Source organism: Pseudorca crassidens, chromosome 10 (genome assembly GCF_039906515.1).
Source record: "Pseudorca crassidens isolate mPseCra1 chromosome 10, mPseCra1.hap1, whole genome shotgun sequence".
NCBI lineage: Eukaryota > Metazoa > Chordata > Mammalia > Artiodactyla > Delphinidae > Pseudorca > Pseudorca crassidens.
Genome location: NC_090305.1, coordinates 11203394 through 11218853, shown reverse-complemented (window position 1 = coordinate 11218853; position 15460 = coordinate 11203394). Strand labels below are relative to the sequence as shown.

Below are 15460 nucleotides of genomic sequence, written 5' to 3'. Positions count from 1 at the left end.
TAGATCAGTACTCTCAAGCATGGTACAGACGCTAGATGCTGTTACGACTATTACTGTTATGAATTGTCAGTTTACTTTTAAATAACTCTGAGTGGCCTGATATCAATTTGGGCATTTTGAAGCTCAACTACTAATAGTATAAAACTAAAAAATTTATTGTAATGGTTGAATTGGGGCTCGAAAAATCTCTGCCTAGTCTCCTTTTGAGATAGCACAAGTTTTCTAAAGTATTTGAAGTTGTCTTTAGATGTGTCCATGGTTCATTTTCTTTCTTAGGTATAAGGCTTATGCAATTGATTGGTAATAAAATAAATTTTATAACTGGAATGAAAAAAAAATTCTTCCCAGTGATTGTGAAAACACCAGGGAAGATTCGTGGCTAACAGTACCTGTGTATGACTTTTTCCTTCTTCCTCCACAAGAAGCCACCTTGAAGTCTTGTATATGGATGACAGTGTTTCAAATAGGATTATCATGTTCTCTAGGTTTATTTACTTGAAGGAAGTGCCCAGGGCACTATTATGTTACCTACAGAATAATTCCAAGATGAAAGGAAATCCATGATCAATGCGAAAGGCCCTTCCTTTGAACTGTTCTTATGGCTGTCACCCAGAGCTGCTAATACAGAGCAAAAAGTCTGCAAGCCAAGAGTATGTCTCTGGACACATGTGATCTGGACAAATGGCTCATCTCTTCTCTGTGGTAGGTTCTTTACTTGTCGAATGGGAAGCCCACTGCTGGACTCCTACCTCGCCATGCTGCTCTGTGGAGTGCTGGAAGGCATTTGAGGGCAAAGATTGTTTAAAACCACCTGGTCTTGGTTTAGGACATTCTGTTGGCTAAACGAGACTTACTCAAACACTGGAATATAGAAAGAAGAGTTCCTTTGCAGCCCACACCTTCTAGGAAGTAATATGGACTGAAAACCAATGATCCGTATCTTGCCAGGTAGCAGGCTATGCCCTGGGTGCCAGATAAGGACTCTTTATGACATTAAAGTACTATTTATTACCGTATAGAATACCAATTTTTTTCCAGAGAGCTGACCCATTAAGTAAAATAAAACAAAATCACCTCTATTATCTTGTAAATGGGTATGTTCTGATGACAACAGACGATGATAGAGAATAATTTCTACAAGCTATTGATGTTCTAGGTATTATAGACGCAGGACTATGGTTTTCATGGGATTGCTGAATGAAGGCATCGTTCTCATTGTGGAGTCTGGACATCAAGCCAGTCCTACTTCTGTTCAATGCCACAGATTACAGTTTAAACAGTTGGGACCTTGAATACTCCACTGGTAGCCTGCCAGTGAAGACCTGCTGTGTTCTAAGTTGCAAAATGGGAGAGAAAGAGGAGGATACTAGAGATAGGACTGGGTGTGAGATCCATTCTTGCTTGTGGCACCAGCGCCACTGGTGGAAAGCGGAGGTTGTTTGACTCTGGAGAGAGACACCACAGTCGGCCTAGGGTCAGGCTAGTCACGGTCCAGGTATTTGGTTTCTCCCCTGCTTGTTGAAACAAACCGTTTGCTATTAGTTCCAAGAAAACCAACCACTAAACTGAGAACCAACCCCAGGTGAAACCAACTGAAAGTTGCACAGGGGCTAGTGAGACTGACCTGTTTTTGCCTCTCTGCTTCCTGACTTGCTGCATTGGCTTCTGCTCTGTCTCTCACTCTGGTACAAGAACGAATAATATCCTCTGGCCTTGAGGCCACCCCACCCATGGTTTGACATAGTCGTATCTAGTACTTGAAAATGCAAAGTACTTGTGATAAAACATGGCAGAGGGGCAGGGGTACCATTAACCCAAGGCCCACAAAGCGTGGTTCCTAGTGCCTCTTGCCAATAACAGTTCATCTCTGCCACCTCCCCCTGGAGGGCGCGTGTAGAAGGTCGGCTCTGAAGGGAACTTAGGGTTCCTTTTCTACGTCACCCTCCTCACTTTTAAAGATGAGAAAAGGCCCGAGAGTTAAAGTGACTTGCCAGAGTCATTGGTCAGTGGCTGAGCTGTTACAGGAATTTGTGCCTTCCGTGGAGCACAGTCCCAGAGCGCAGTGTGTGTGGTACCCCTGGAGCCATGGTAGAACTCCTAGTCTACTGCCCTTTCAAGGCCATGACCCTGGGATTGTGGCCTTTGTCTCCTTTGTTCTTTTCGGGATTGTCACCTAATGTCACTGAGCTTGTTTCCTCAAACCCGCAAAATAAGAATCCCTCGCAAATTTATGAGGTTGGCCTGATGTTCATATGAGCCAGTGGATGGAAAGTGTCATTTGTAATTTTAAAGCAATCTGCTGCCATAAGGTGTGATTATATAACTATCTGCTATATAACATCGTCAATCCATTTTTTTTCTTTTTCTTTTTGGCCTGGAGCACCTTAATCCCTTGGTCGGGCTTAATTAATTTCAGGTGTATGATTAATATGTTAATGACACCCTCATTCAGCCCTCAGCACTTAATTGTTCTACAATTTCTCTGACTCCAGGTGTACTCCATACCCTCAAGCTCAGCAGGGCTTTTGTAGAGAGGGTATATCTTTTTGACATTTTGAAAATCCCCTTTCCAGCAAAAGATAAACCAAAGGATTGATCATTATTGTTGCAAGACAATTCCAGAGAACTATTAATAGGGAGCTCTGCTACTGAGACCTGAATAGAGAATGGATCAAATTATAAATATTCAGACAAACATGCAACTTCCTAGCATTCGAACTATTGTTTGAAACTGGGAGAAACATGATTTTAGTCTCGTATCATGGGGAACCTTAGGAATGAACAAGGCTGAGCAGTGGTCCTCGGCAGGGGTAGGGAAAGCAAGCGTTCACAGTGGCCATAGTTAAGAGCAAGGACCAAGTGCCATGTTTGACAGAAGGGACATTTTCAGTCAGTTCATGTAATTGGGCGTCCGTTGTCTAGTTCAGCCTTTTCCTTTCCTTCACGTCTCTTCTCCGTGTTAACTCCGTGGCGGAGTGGAGTAGCTAGCTGTCTCTGCAGCGATCTGCCAGGGCATCTACAGGCAAAAGCAAATAAGGACATAACTAAAGTTCTTGTTTCAAGAGATTCTTTCCGAAAGTAGCCCCAAATGTCTGCTGTTGTCTTTGTTATTTTTCTGGGTGGATTTTCTCAGTCTCTGCATGTCTGGCTTGATGGATAATCTTTCCAATGTGGAGGAATAGTTCAGACTGGAAACAACATTAGAAAAGCTTGAAGAATTCATTTTTCATACCTGCTGCAATGTGTTAATGACCGAAGGTTACACAAAACACCAAATATTTGAATCTCCTGATACGGAAAGTTAGCAGAAATGCTTCATGCCATTTTCCATTGCTATTCCAAGACCACATCTGTTTGGAACTGAACTGTAGCATGCGTGCTGGGGAACCTGTATGAAATTAACTTTTATAGCTGCCTTTACAAGCAGGATCTTTTATTGTCTACAACTTGGCTGGGATTCAGGAAGTTTCCAAAATGATTTATTGTCATGTGTGCCTATTCTGTGGCAGCTGATGAAACTGATATATTATTGAACATATGCAGTCACTCTGGCTAGAGACAACAGATCATCTAAGCCTTTTATCCAAAAGGATTGAAGAATCCACATTGTGGAAGGGGAAAAAAAAGTTGAGTATTTTGTTTTAAGCGAAATAATTACTTGCAGGAGCAAAACATTTGTTACCAATCCTATAGTTCTTTTCTGCTTGCAACATAGTGAAAACATTAGAATCTAGAATATATTAATTAACTAAATACATAAGGTAATATTTCCCCAATAAATGTTGGATCACATTCTTATAATATCTGGGATAGTTAGTTCTGTTTATTAGACCATGATATTAAGAATGAAAGATCATGAATTTAAACTTCTTTCATGTTACTTAATGAAAAAAAAAACACCCAAACCCTCTCTTCTAGTTTAACAGAGGGGCTTGTCCAACCAGTCATATGGTTGCAAGAGGAATTTGGTGAAATGGTGGGTAATAACAACAGAATCTCTCTTTACTAGTTGAAAAACTCAAGAGCATGTTTTTCTGCTGATGAATCAGAACTTCCGTACGTGAAAGACAGCACCATTAACTAATCAACAACGAGAACAACATTGCATTTGATTAAATTCAAATACAGGAAAGAAAAAGATTAAATATAATTCTAGGATCTGCATTTATAGCATATAAAATATTTAATCCTGTGGCAAAATCTGGAGTTTCTGGATTCAGCGTGTGCTCTCTCAGCCAGATAGCTAACTGACACATTCATATTTCAATTGGAAATGGATAGTCAAAGATCTGGGAGTTTCAGATGGATTTGGAAATGAAGCCTCAAGACTCCAGATCATATAAGGCTGTGTTAACCAGTTAGCAGATTTAGATCCAGTTTTCTAGTTACAGTGTCAATTGAAAACATTTGATTTATAGTGTCAGTGGAAAACAGACAAATCTCTAGGTATTATATATAAACACTGTCTACAGGGTCATTTATAAGACAAAGGGAGGGTAGTTACTCCAAGTGGAATGAGAGACAGTTTTTTCTCTTGACAGTGTAGATGCCCACGTTTTTGGAACAGAATTTGGGTGCTGGTTTTGGGATTCTGTCTGGTCAACACTAATCCTCTTTCTTCCAAAAGCACTTTTTTCCCTTTAAAATGGAAGTGGTTCATATAGTTGCCACCTTACTCATCGTCATAGGAAGTGTAGCTCTCAACAGATGTCATTCACTTTCTACAAATAGAAAAAATAGAAACTGAATTTAAGGGACCTAGCAGCATTGATTACAAACCTGATCCCTGAAACTCTGACATTATGTTTCTGTGTACGAGCTGACGGTGGAAGCAAAATGAGTCCTAGTTGAGTAAGTGCCTTGGTTGTATTCAGTTTGCTTTCCCTCACTTTAATCTGTTAGGCTTGGTAGTTTGACAGAGTTACATGTTAAAAAACTTATTTCATAGACAGGTGAGTTAGTTTCACATGGTGAAATAATCTTTCATATCTAAGGACAGCTGCTAAGTGTCAGAACAGTATGGTCCTGTACCAAAATGGGTCACACACCACATACTCTTGAGGCTGGGAGCAACCAATGCAGAGTGCTTATCTTACTCTCAGGCACGTCGTCTTGCTTATGAAGAAGGATTACACATTTTCAAGGGGTTGGAAGCAGTTGAATGTGGGTAATGTTAATTTGGTGTAAAACTTCAAGTGGCATATTACTAATGCCAAAGAACAAAGCAATCGAGGATCTGGTAACTAATTACTAACAGCACTGTCATTATTTTATGTAAGTGTGAACAAGAATCATATGTTTCTTTTCTTTTTTTTTTTTTTTTGCGGTACGCGGGCCTCTCACTGCTGTGCCCTCTCCCGTTGCGGAGCACAGGCTCCGGACGCGCAGGCTCAGCGGCCATGGCTCACGGGCCCAGCCTCTCCGCGGCATGTGGGATCTTCCCGGACCGGGGCACGAGCCCGTGTCCCCTGCATCAGCAGGCGGACTCTCAACCACTGCGCCACCAGGGAAGCCCCATATGTTTCTTATAGTTCATCCTTGTTGATGTACTTGGTGTTGCTGGTAAAAGTGTGATGATGAGCAGCTAGTTGATTGCTGAGATTCGCCGTGGACGACTCCTGATAGCAGTGTTTTGTGCCCATGCCCAGAGGCCCCAGGGGCAGTGGACATTCTTTAAATAAGTGAAGCAATTTAGTAGTTGTTGTGATTTAAAGGCACTATCACAGACTTGAATTAGGGGACCCTGCCATAATCATCTGTAGCTAATGACACTGATTTGGTGTTGCAGGAAGCTGCTGAGACTACCAGACGGAGGCGTCTAGACTTCACAATGCGGCTTTGCCTTCCCTGGGAGCTCTAGGTCTTGCAGTAGAAAGAGAATGGATGGATATTGGTGAGTGTGGGGAACTACATTAATACAGGGGTTCCAGGAAGAGAGGGGGATGTTAATATTTATTCTAGGTCCGCCAGCCGCTGTGGATACCTGGTTTGTTTGTTTGTTCAAAGAGCCCTTTATTCGAGAATCTTGAGATGATTTATCTAATGCCCATGATAGGACAAAAAGGACCCACTCCCCAAACGGAATGATTGTGAATTGAAAGACACTCAGACCAAGGGCTAGGGGTTTGTGTATTAACATATAAAAAGGGATGCTGAAAATATAAAGGCAGAGTAACTGAAAGGAAAGAACTTAGACTCACAGAATCTTAAAGTGTGGAGCTAGACGGGATGTAAAGATAATTGTCTAATCTCCTACCATTTATTGAATGATGAAACTGAAGCCCAGTGACATTAAGATCTCGTAGTGGGAGAATTAGAATTAGAATCAGCCTCCTAACTCCCAGTCCAGTATTCTCTCCAGTACATCATTTCCTAGAAAAAGTCTAACTCTTCATTCTCTAAGCCCACGCTTATCTAGGAAGCATCCAACTATAATTTACTCATTGGGTAGATCTCTCTCTCTCTAGATAACTGGTCTTGTGCCAGACACATGTCACTCCTCATTGTAAATTAGTAAATTTACTCTCTGGTGTGAATCCATCTCATGTGCCTCTGGGAAGCTTAAGCCACTTCCTAGGGCCACTGGACTGGGGATCAGAAAATCTAGGCTCCTGTCTTATCTCTCTCAAGTCAATTAACCTCTCAGGTCTGTTCTCTTATTTATAAAGTTAGAAGAATGATTGGGGGATCTCTAAAGCCCACTCAGCTCCAAATTGCTAAGACTCTATTTAAACATTGTCTCTATTGAAGAAGAGACAAGGAGAGCCATTTCCTGGACAGGATGATGTCTGTCTTTTTATATGCAAATGTGCATTGTGAGTTTCAAAAAGGGGGGTGGCTATGAACTGCTGGTGGAAGAGAATAGACCCAGGTGGCCTGACAACACCAGCAAGCAAAGTTGGGAAAAACCAAAGATGTTTAGCTGAAAGGAATGACCAATGAAGCCGGTAAACAGAATCTAGGTTAAGCTTACTGAGAGTCCATTGACTGAGGATGTGGTAGAAACCAGCTCTTTGAGCTTCTCTAAGTGTTATTTTCCAGTAGTGTCATAGGAAAAAAATTATTCTATGATCACATAAGTTTTAAAAATATTGGGTCAACAAAATTAAGTTGGTTTCTTTATGAAGACTTCTCAGTGCCTTTAACATGAGAAAATGCTTTGGGAGTGTCCAAGATGCAGAATTTCCCAGATTCCTTTGGCCACAGAACACATTGTTCTCTGATACTTTCCAGGGGAAATGCTGTCCTAGAACAGACTTGGAAAGAGGAGAGGACAATTCAGGGTGTGCTTTGGAACCGTGAGAACCCAGCATGCAGGCAGCACCAGAGCAGGCTGAGAGCGGGTCTGAGCAGGTCTGAGCCTGGGACTGCAAATGTACCGCGGTGGGAATCTGCCGGTGAAACCGTGACCTTGAAGGGAAGGCCCAGGATAAAGTATCAATACATGCCTTCCAAAAGGAGAGAGTGGGTGCATAAGAACTCCCAGGCTATCTGACGCTTTCAGTTAGACTCAACTAGTTGTATTGCTTACATGGTTTCTAGTTATATCCAGGACTGTGAATGGTATACAGGGCAAAATACCCTCATACTGAAACAAAGATGAATTTTTATATGATTTTTTTGGGGGGAAAGATTAATTTTGCAGAGAACAGTAAGTAAAGGAGCAGGTTAGAGCCCAGAACAGGTCTTGGAAGAAGAATGTGGAATCTCAACACTGTAAAGACCTGGAGTTTTTCACTGGAGGTCCAGGGACAGGCATCAGAGGATCATTGGATGCATGGGTACGGTTTTGTGGGGATGTGTACACCTGCTGTTTTGGGAACAGTGCGAATGGCTTTCATCAGATTCTCAAATCAGTCTCTAATCTCAAAAGCAGTTAGCAGTGCCTTCCTGTGGCCCATTTTGCAGGAGAGGAGACTGAGGCTTAGAGAGATGAAATAGTTTGCTGGATATCAGCATATTGTTTTTATCTTTGGTTCTTGCAGTGAGGTTCCCCTGAAAGCTGGCAAGCTGTAGATGGAACAGAAAATCCACTGGGGGAGCCTTGATCACTGGTTTAGGGGTTGCCCTTGCTCCTAGACCAAAGTAGGCTTTGAAATACACATTACATTTCCCATTTTACAGGCAGAAGACAGACAGTACAAATTGTTCAGAGTGACCTACAGCTTGAACATTTGCATTAGAAACCCTGAGTCTTGACTCCCATAAGAAATTACTCATAATTAATTTGTTACATCTAAAAAGAACCCCCAAAACAAAAAAGAAGTTTGGTTTTAAACATGCACTCATCATGAAAGGTTTCTCTGTATTCAGTATCACACTGTGTTTTTGCCTTGAATATCACAAGTATTTTGAAATCAAAAGGATTTTCATTTTACCTTTTAGAAACGTGGTATAATTTATCTGCATGATTGCATTTTAATTAGCACTCCCGTTGCCTATTTAAACATGCAAAGATATAAAAACAAACCAACCAAATAGGAAGACATATTATAGCCAAGGTGTTTGCTACTGTCTGTTATTGAGCACCGCCTGGGGATAAACCCGTACCAGACTCAAGTTCAACAGTGTGAACTGGTTCCAGATAAACCCATTTGTATGCATCGTATTTTACATAAGGGTTAAGCTGTCTTAGCAATTGTTGATAATTATGGATCCTTGCATAGCTCTGAGAATCTCCAAACGTTCTTTGGGAGTAAATCAGCCATTCCCACAATTTCAAAACAAATGTGTAAAGAATTTTATACGGGGCATTTTTACACAAGTCTTGGGTGGTCAGGTGTTGACCCTTGAAAACCTAAAATCACATCAGAGTTCTGCCTGTGTGTACTCTGTTGTGGTCAGGGAGGGCAGGGTGAAGGATGTAAACCACAGGAATGGATTTAACTTTGGAGGGAGGTTTTAACTCTCTCTATAGCACAGTACGAGGCAGTGGGTCATCGTGGTGCCTGCTGCTGTTCTGGGAGCCTCTACTGCTCAAAATTCTGAACTAGGCTATTAAAATCAGAAATAAAGGCGCAGTAAAGAGAATTTGACCTTCTGGAGTGAACCTTGGAAGCCCTAGCTTCTAACACGTAAGACCTTCGTGCATTGAGCAAATTGGTCCTGATTCCTTCACCCTTTTCAGCGGTGGCCATAGGAGATCAGGTGAGCTGTAGCTCAGGCTAGTGGTCAGACCTCCATGATTATCCACCAAATATCAGCTCTCAAAATTGGGCTGCAAATTGGCCTAAATAGTAGTCCACGGATATTTCACAAAATACCGCTCTACGGTAAAATGAAGTGTGTATTGTTACATGGCTTACTTAGTTACCAGCTAGTCACCTAAAACTAGGATTCCTTGGAATGAAATACTTAAATCCTCCTCTTAAGTCATATTGTAACCAAAAACCTCTGGAGAAAAATTTCGTATCTGAGCAGCTTTGAAAGAAAACCTAAAGCAAATTTAGAACTCGTAGCTCTAAAGTAACAGCAGTTCTTTAGCAGCCCTGGCTGGGATCATTTTCTTGTGACATCTCATTGAACAGAACTACTCATGGGACAGGACTACTGTTTTAGGTGGAATTCAAAATCATGCTTCTTGCAAAGCAAGTTGTTTCCATCTTTGTAGTCATAGATCATTATGAGGTCCATTAGAAATAATTTGGTTATGAAATCTCAGTTAATAGTTTTAGATATCCAGAGCATTCTGGGCCAGAGTTGTAATAACCAGTCAAAGAGACTTGCCCTCGGAACTCCTAATGCCTAAACAATGCGCCTCCAACTCAATAACTGACATTGCTGATGGCGAGGGCCCCCACTGATGACTTACTTTTCCTCTCCCGTCAAATTCCTCATAAAAAGAATCAGGGTGCATGGACAACAAAACAAGGGTGACAAACCAGAATCTTTATCCATCGAGACTCTTCAGCACGATGCTGACAAGTGAGAGTGAAAGCACAGACTTCCTGCTCTTTCTCTCTAAGCCCATTAAGCCTTCGCTGGTCAACAGGCCTGCAATTGCTTTTGTATGGTTCTCCCTCCTTCCCCCATTTGTTTAAAGCATTGCAAGTCCTCCAACTGCCATGGCCGTCATTCTCCTGAAAGCCGCCTGCGCGATGGCAGGGGCACAATGGGAGAGGGAGGCTGGCAGTGATTCCTTTGTGCCTCAGAGGGTTTCAGGGGATGTGGGAGGCTGAAGCAGCCATCCTCATGTAGGTACTGAAGGCCGACAGGTGGGGCGGGCTCTTGTGAGCGGATCTGCAGGAACACGTTTTTATCTTTTCCAAGTGCTGTCGAGTGTGGGTTGTAAGAACCAGATAAGATGTCTCATATGTGCCTGTGAGCCACTAATCGAGATGGCCTTCATTCAAAAATCTTTGTAGCTCTACTTCCCATTTACTATATTCTCTTAAGACTTGGATTGGGTCGCCAAAAATTTGTGTGATCTTATGTATGTCACTTGCTGTGAGATAATAGAAAAAATATATATTAGTCTCTGCCCCCGGTTCCTGGCACAGAGTTCCTAAATCTCTTGGAATTTCCTGGGTGTTCACAGTATCTTTTGTTCTAATGGGAGGACTCTTGGTGGGCTCCCGGATAGGGGCTGGTCACCAGAAAGACCAAGCCTTGATTAGAAGCTGCACGTTTTCAGCCCTACTCCCCCATTCTCCAGAGAGGGGAGAGGAGCTGGAAATGGAGCTCATGATTGATGGTACCTACATGAGGAAGCCTCCATAAAAATCCTCAAAGTGTGGGGTTCAGAGAACTTCTGGCTTGGTGAACACGTGGAGGTACAGGGGGTGGGTGGTATGTGATGCCCAGGGAGAGGGATGGAAGCTCTGTGCCCCTTCCCGCATACTTTGCTCTATGCGTCTCTTTCATCTGGATGTTCATTCATGCCCTTTATCATATCCTTTCATCCTAAACTGGTAAAGTAGACTCTTGAGTTCCGTGAGCTGCTCTAGTCAATGAATCAAACCTGAAGAGGGGATTGTGGGAGTCTCCGGTTTACAGCCGATGGGTCAGAAGCTCCCGTGACATTGCTATTGGCATTTGAAGTGGGGTAGGGAGGACCGGTTTTGTGGGACTGAGTCCTTAACCTGTGGGATCTGACGCTAGCTCCAGGTTGAGAGTGTCAGAATTAAGTTGTAGGACACCCAGCTGGTGTTGTGGAGTTGCTTGGTATGGGAAAAACCTCCACACGTCTGGTGTCAGAAGTGGTGTGCGTGTGGTAGTCGTGTGAGAGTAAAGGAGAGACACAGGAGGAGAAGTGTAGGTTTTCTTTCCCCTACATTCTCTGAGTTTCAGTTTCTTCATCAGTAAAATTAGAATAGTTCAGTGGTTCTCAAATGCAGTCCCCAGACCAGCAGCATCAGCTTGTCTGCGAACTTGTTAGATATGCACATTCTCAAACCCCAGCTGAGATCGACTGAATCAGCCCCACTGGGTGGGACCCAGGCATCTGCATTGTTTTGACAAGCCCTGCAGGGGACGCTGATGCACATTCAACCCCTGGAAGATGTTTCTAGCATTGGCATTTGTATGCCTCTTAGTTCTAGCTCATCAAGCCAGTACAAACTCAAAGCCCTACATACACATGGTAACATTTCCAGAGTGAGACGTGTCGAGTGTGTCAGGTGTAAGCATCCTTGCCGATATATAAACGAAGGATTATAATCATGTGATGAAAGGAAAACTCTAGAAAGGTGAACTAGCTTGGCAGGTTGAAAGCCTTTCTCTTCAGAATTCTCTCTCTTTCTTAAGTCCAACTGAGATGATTTCACAGGACAGTGATAAGTGCTTGTCTCCTGGTGGACAGCTCTGGGCAAAATCGACTTGGGTGTGCACATCTGCTTGCTCTGAAAAGAGAATTGAAGGCTTTTTCTTTCCTTACCCAGGGATCAGTTCTTGGTTTGATAAAGATGCCTCGAGAACACTGATAAATGCTGTGCAGCTTCATCTGTTAAAGCAACTGCTGTGGTGCATCTTACGGCTGGGAAGACAGGCCCTTCTGAAACAGGTGTCAGTTATTATACCTGTTCTGACCCCAGGCCTCCTTGCATATGTGACTTTTACTGCCTCTTATGCACCCCTCCCTCCCTCCTCCTTGCTTGCATAACTCTTACTTATCTTTTGGGACTCAGTACAGGCATCAGTCTCTTCTGGGATGTCTTCCTGAACTTCCACAGTTGGGTTAGGAGCCCCTCTTCACTGACCCCAGAGTCCCCTGTGCTGATCTTTATTGTAGCCATCAACACAGTGTTATCACTGCTACTAACTCATCCATTTCCCTGACTCAGCAGAGCTGCAGGAGGACAGGGCCTGTCTCATCATTCAGTTCATTCCCAGGGTCTAGCATGGTGCCTGGCACGTAGAGAGCATCAATCATTCTTTATTTATGGAGAGTGGCTCCATGTCTCCTGGCCACCCTCCATTAGATTTGTTTATGCCTTTTATTACCCCATTTGTTTATGCATCTATCAGTCAAATATCTATTGTCCAACTAGCAGACGTGGCCCAAAGATAAGACATGGGGGCTGGCTGCTGTCGGGGATTCAGAAGGGAGCCCACTGCATGCTCTCTTCAAGGACCTGAGGCCCCGGTGGCACCCCTGCCCCTTTTTGTTTGTTTTTACACCTCAGGTGCGGAGTCCCGGTCACAGCACACTGTGGTCCTTGGTCTGTTCAAGAAGGCCCATCTCTTGGTGGATGGCATGCTTTCCTTTTTCCCGTTCCCCACCCCCACTTTTGTCCTCTCCATAGGCCGTCGGTTTAATGTGTTTGTATGTATTTACTTTATTTGCTTGTACTCTTGTAGAACATGGATTTCTGTTTTGTGAACACATGTTCTGCGTTTACGTAAATGGCGCATAGGAAACCTCACTCTGCTTCTTGCTCGTTCTGTTTGGCACGTTAACAGGCATCCTCGTTGCTCTGCGCCTCTTCCCTGTTTCACTCATCTGTTCCCACAGTGACTGCCTCCACTCCCCCATCACAGACACAGGTGAACATCCTCAAACACGTCCCCTTATTGACTAGCAAGAATTCGTGGCATATGTGCCCTAAGACTCAGAGGCTGGTTTGCTGTGTCACAGAATGTGTATGTCCTTACATTGTCTGAGTACTGCTAGATTTTCTCTAGAATGGCTGCCTGGATTTTGTGGGTTGGCAGGAGTTACTTACCTATATTCTATAAATCTGTTTATTTATTTTTGGCTGCATTGGGTGTCTGTTGCTGTGCGCGGGCTTTTCTCTAGTTGCGGCGAGCGGGGGCTACTCTTCGTTGTGGTGCGCGGGCTTCTCGTTGCGGTGGCTTCTTCTGTTGTGGAGCATGGGCTCCAGGAGCAGGGGCCTCAGTAGTTGTGGCTTGCGGGCTCTAGAGCGCAGGCTCAGTAGTTGTGGCGCACGGGCCTAGTTGCTCTAGGCATGTGGGATCTTCCTGGACCAGGGCTCGAACCCGTGTCCCCTGCATTGGCAGGCGGGCTCCCAACCACTGTGCCGCCAGGGAAGTCCCGAGTTACTTATATGTATTCTAGATTGTAGTCCCTTGTTGGTTTTGACATTGCAAATATCTGCTTTCAATTTGTTGCTTGTTAGCTTTGTCCATGGTATCCTTTTTTTAAAAAAAATCATTTTTTCTTCTCCAAAATGTACTGCAAAGATTGGTTTTGAATAGCCCTAAATGATCCTTTGATTATGAGCAAAAGTGAGTAGCTTTTCACCCTAACATGAACTTTGCTATGTTTGCAGATATAGCCATGGATAGCATCACACAGATGTGGGCCTCAGCACGCCTGAATGAGGTACTCAGTTGAGCTTTAATACAGAAAAACCCTTAAGTATTAACCATAAAATTACCTAAACGTCAGTCATTTTGGAAATAGGGCTATAAGTGTTGTAAATAGGAAGCCATATGTATTTGTAATAACCCCTATAATAACCAAAACAAGAGAGAAAGAAAAATTCATGAGAAAGTACTTGTGACCTTGGGGCTTGGGGCCCAGGACTCGGAAGGGCTGAGAGAAAGAGCAACTGGCTTTCCTTTGAGCACCGTTTGCATTCCTTGTGAGAATTCAGAAACAGCCCTCTTGATGGTTCCAGTTAGCTCCACTAATTTCACCTTGGCTGGCAGCTAGCGTATTGAGTTAGCAAAGATTCCAGAGGTGTGTATATTGATGAAAAAATCAGAATTCCCTTGTATACGTTAAGGGCCTTTATGATACAGCCCCAGTAATCTCAATCTCATCCACTCCTTCCAGCCTCTCCTCACTTCTATTTGATGGAAAGCCACATCAAGTTCATGCTGAAGGTCTCCTTAGCATATGCCACCTGTGTGCACAGGCTGGTGTCCTGATGGACTTCTACCTGTACTCAAGACTCAGCCCAACCTATGTCTTATGTATGAAACTCCGTACTTCCCCCATCCCATCCCAGGTGCTTTTATTGTGTCAAGTATGCACGTCACTTGTATATATAGCGATGTCTTGTACTTGTTCTGTGTCTGCCTGCTCTGGTTTCTTAAGGAAGGAACAGGTCACGTTCATTATGTATCACCAGGAGAATCTCAGACATATGGTGGAGACTCTGTAATTCTCTCTAACATGAGGGGAATCTGCTTTCTCACCCATTAAAGATTACCATCTGACAGCCCAGATCCTCAAGCTTTTAAAAGATCAAGCAGCTAATTTGAAGAGTAAATCCATACTACTATGTCACTGGTTTAGTGTGTAAAACCTTCCACATGATAGTTACACCTTAAGCGGAAATTTCTGGAAACAGAGGACTGATTGTAATATAGAGGAATGATGGTAATGATGGAATTTGCAGGTAGCAGCATGGCAGTTAGAAAGGGTGGGTGATCATTTGGGGGTCAGCCAGTCCTTTCAGTGTCACTCAAATGACCTCACTTTTGTAAACATCAATATTTAGGAATATCTTGGGTATGTTCACAAAAAAGTTGGCCTTTCCTCCTACGCTTTATATTTGTAGGTTTCTCAGTAAAAGCGTTTAAGTATATAGCACATGGAGTTTCTGAGTAGTTACTCTGATATGGGTTAAATTTCATCATGACAACAAGACACTGATACTTTCACCCGGAGTAAGATGTGTTTGATGATATGTTTTGTTGCCAGAAGTTCACTGTTAGAGGAGGTAGGAATAATAGAGGAAGCAAAGGAGTGTTTCTCCCAGGAAGATTCCCTTCTTAGGGTCCTCAGCGGGGTTTTCTCTCCTGACCTTTCTTCCCTGGCCCTGAACGTCAGTGAAAGGACTTTAGCTCCATGAGTTCAGAAATCACCTTGACAGGCTGGCCCCAGAGGCAGGATGCTCTGGGCCACTGGGCACCCAGGCAGCCATCTCCCTGCATCTTCCTTTTCCATTTCTTTGTGTATGCTTGTTTTATTTTCCTCCTTCTTTCAGCAGGATGATTTCATCATCACCTCAGTCCACATGGAAAACACAGACACACCTTGGCGTCTACC

At 43.3% G+C, this 15460-nt stretch overlaps 1 long non-coding RNA gene across 1 annotated transcript in view; it reads left to right on the top strand.

The window, feature by feature from the left end:
* Positions 1-15460, top strand: part of LOC137232965 (uncharacterized) — a 118686-nt gene that overhangs the window by 15724 nt on the left and 87502 nt on the right. The window contains exon 2 of the long non-coding RNA XR_010947253.1: positions 5789-5893. This is a non-coding gene — a long non-coding RNA (uncharacterized lncRNA). The remainder of the gene's footprint in view (positions 1-5788; positions 5894-15460) is intronic.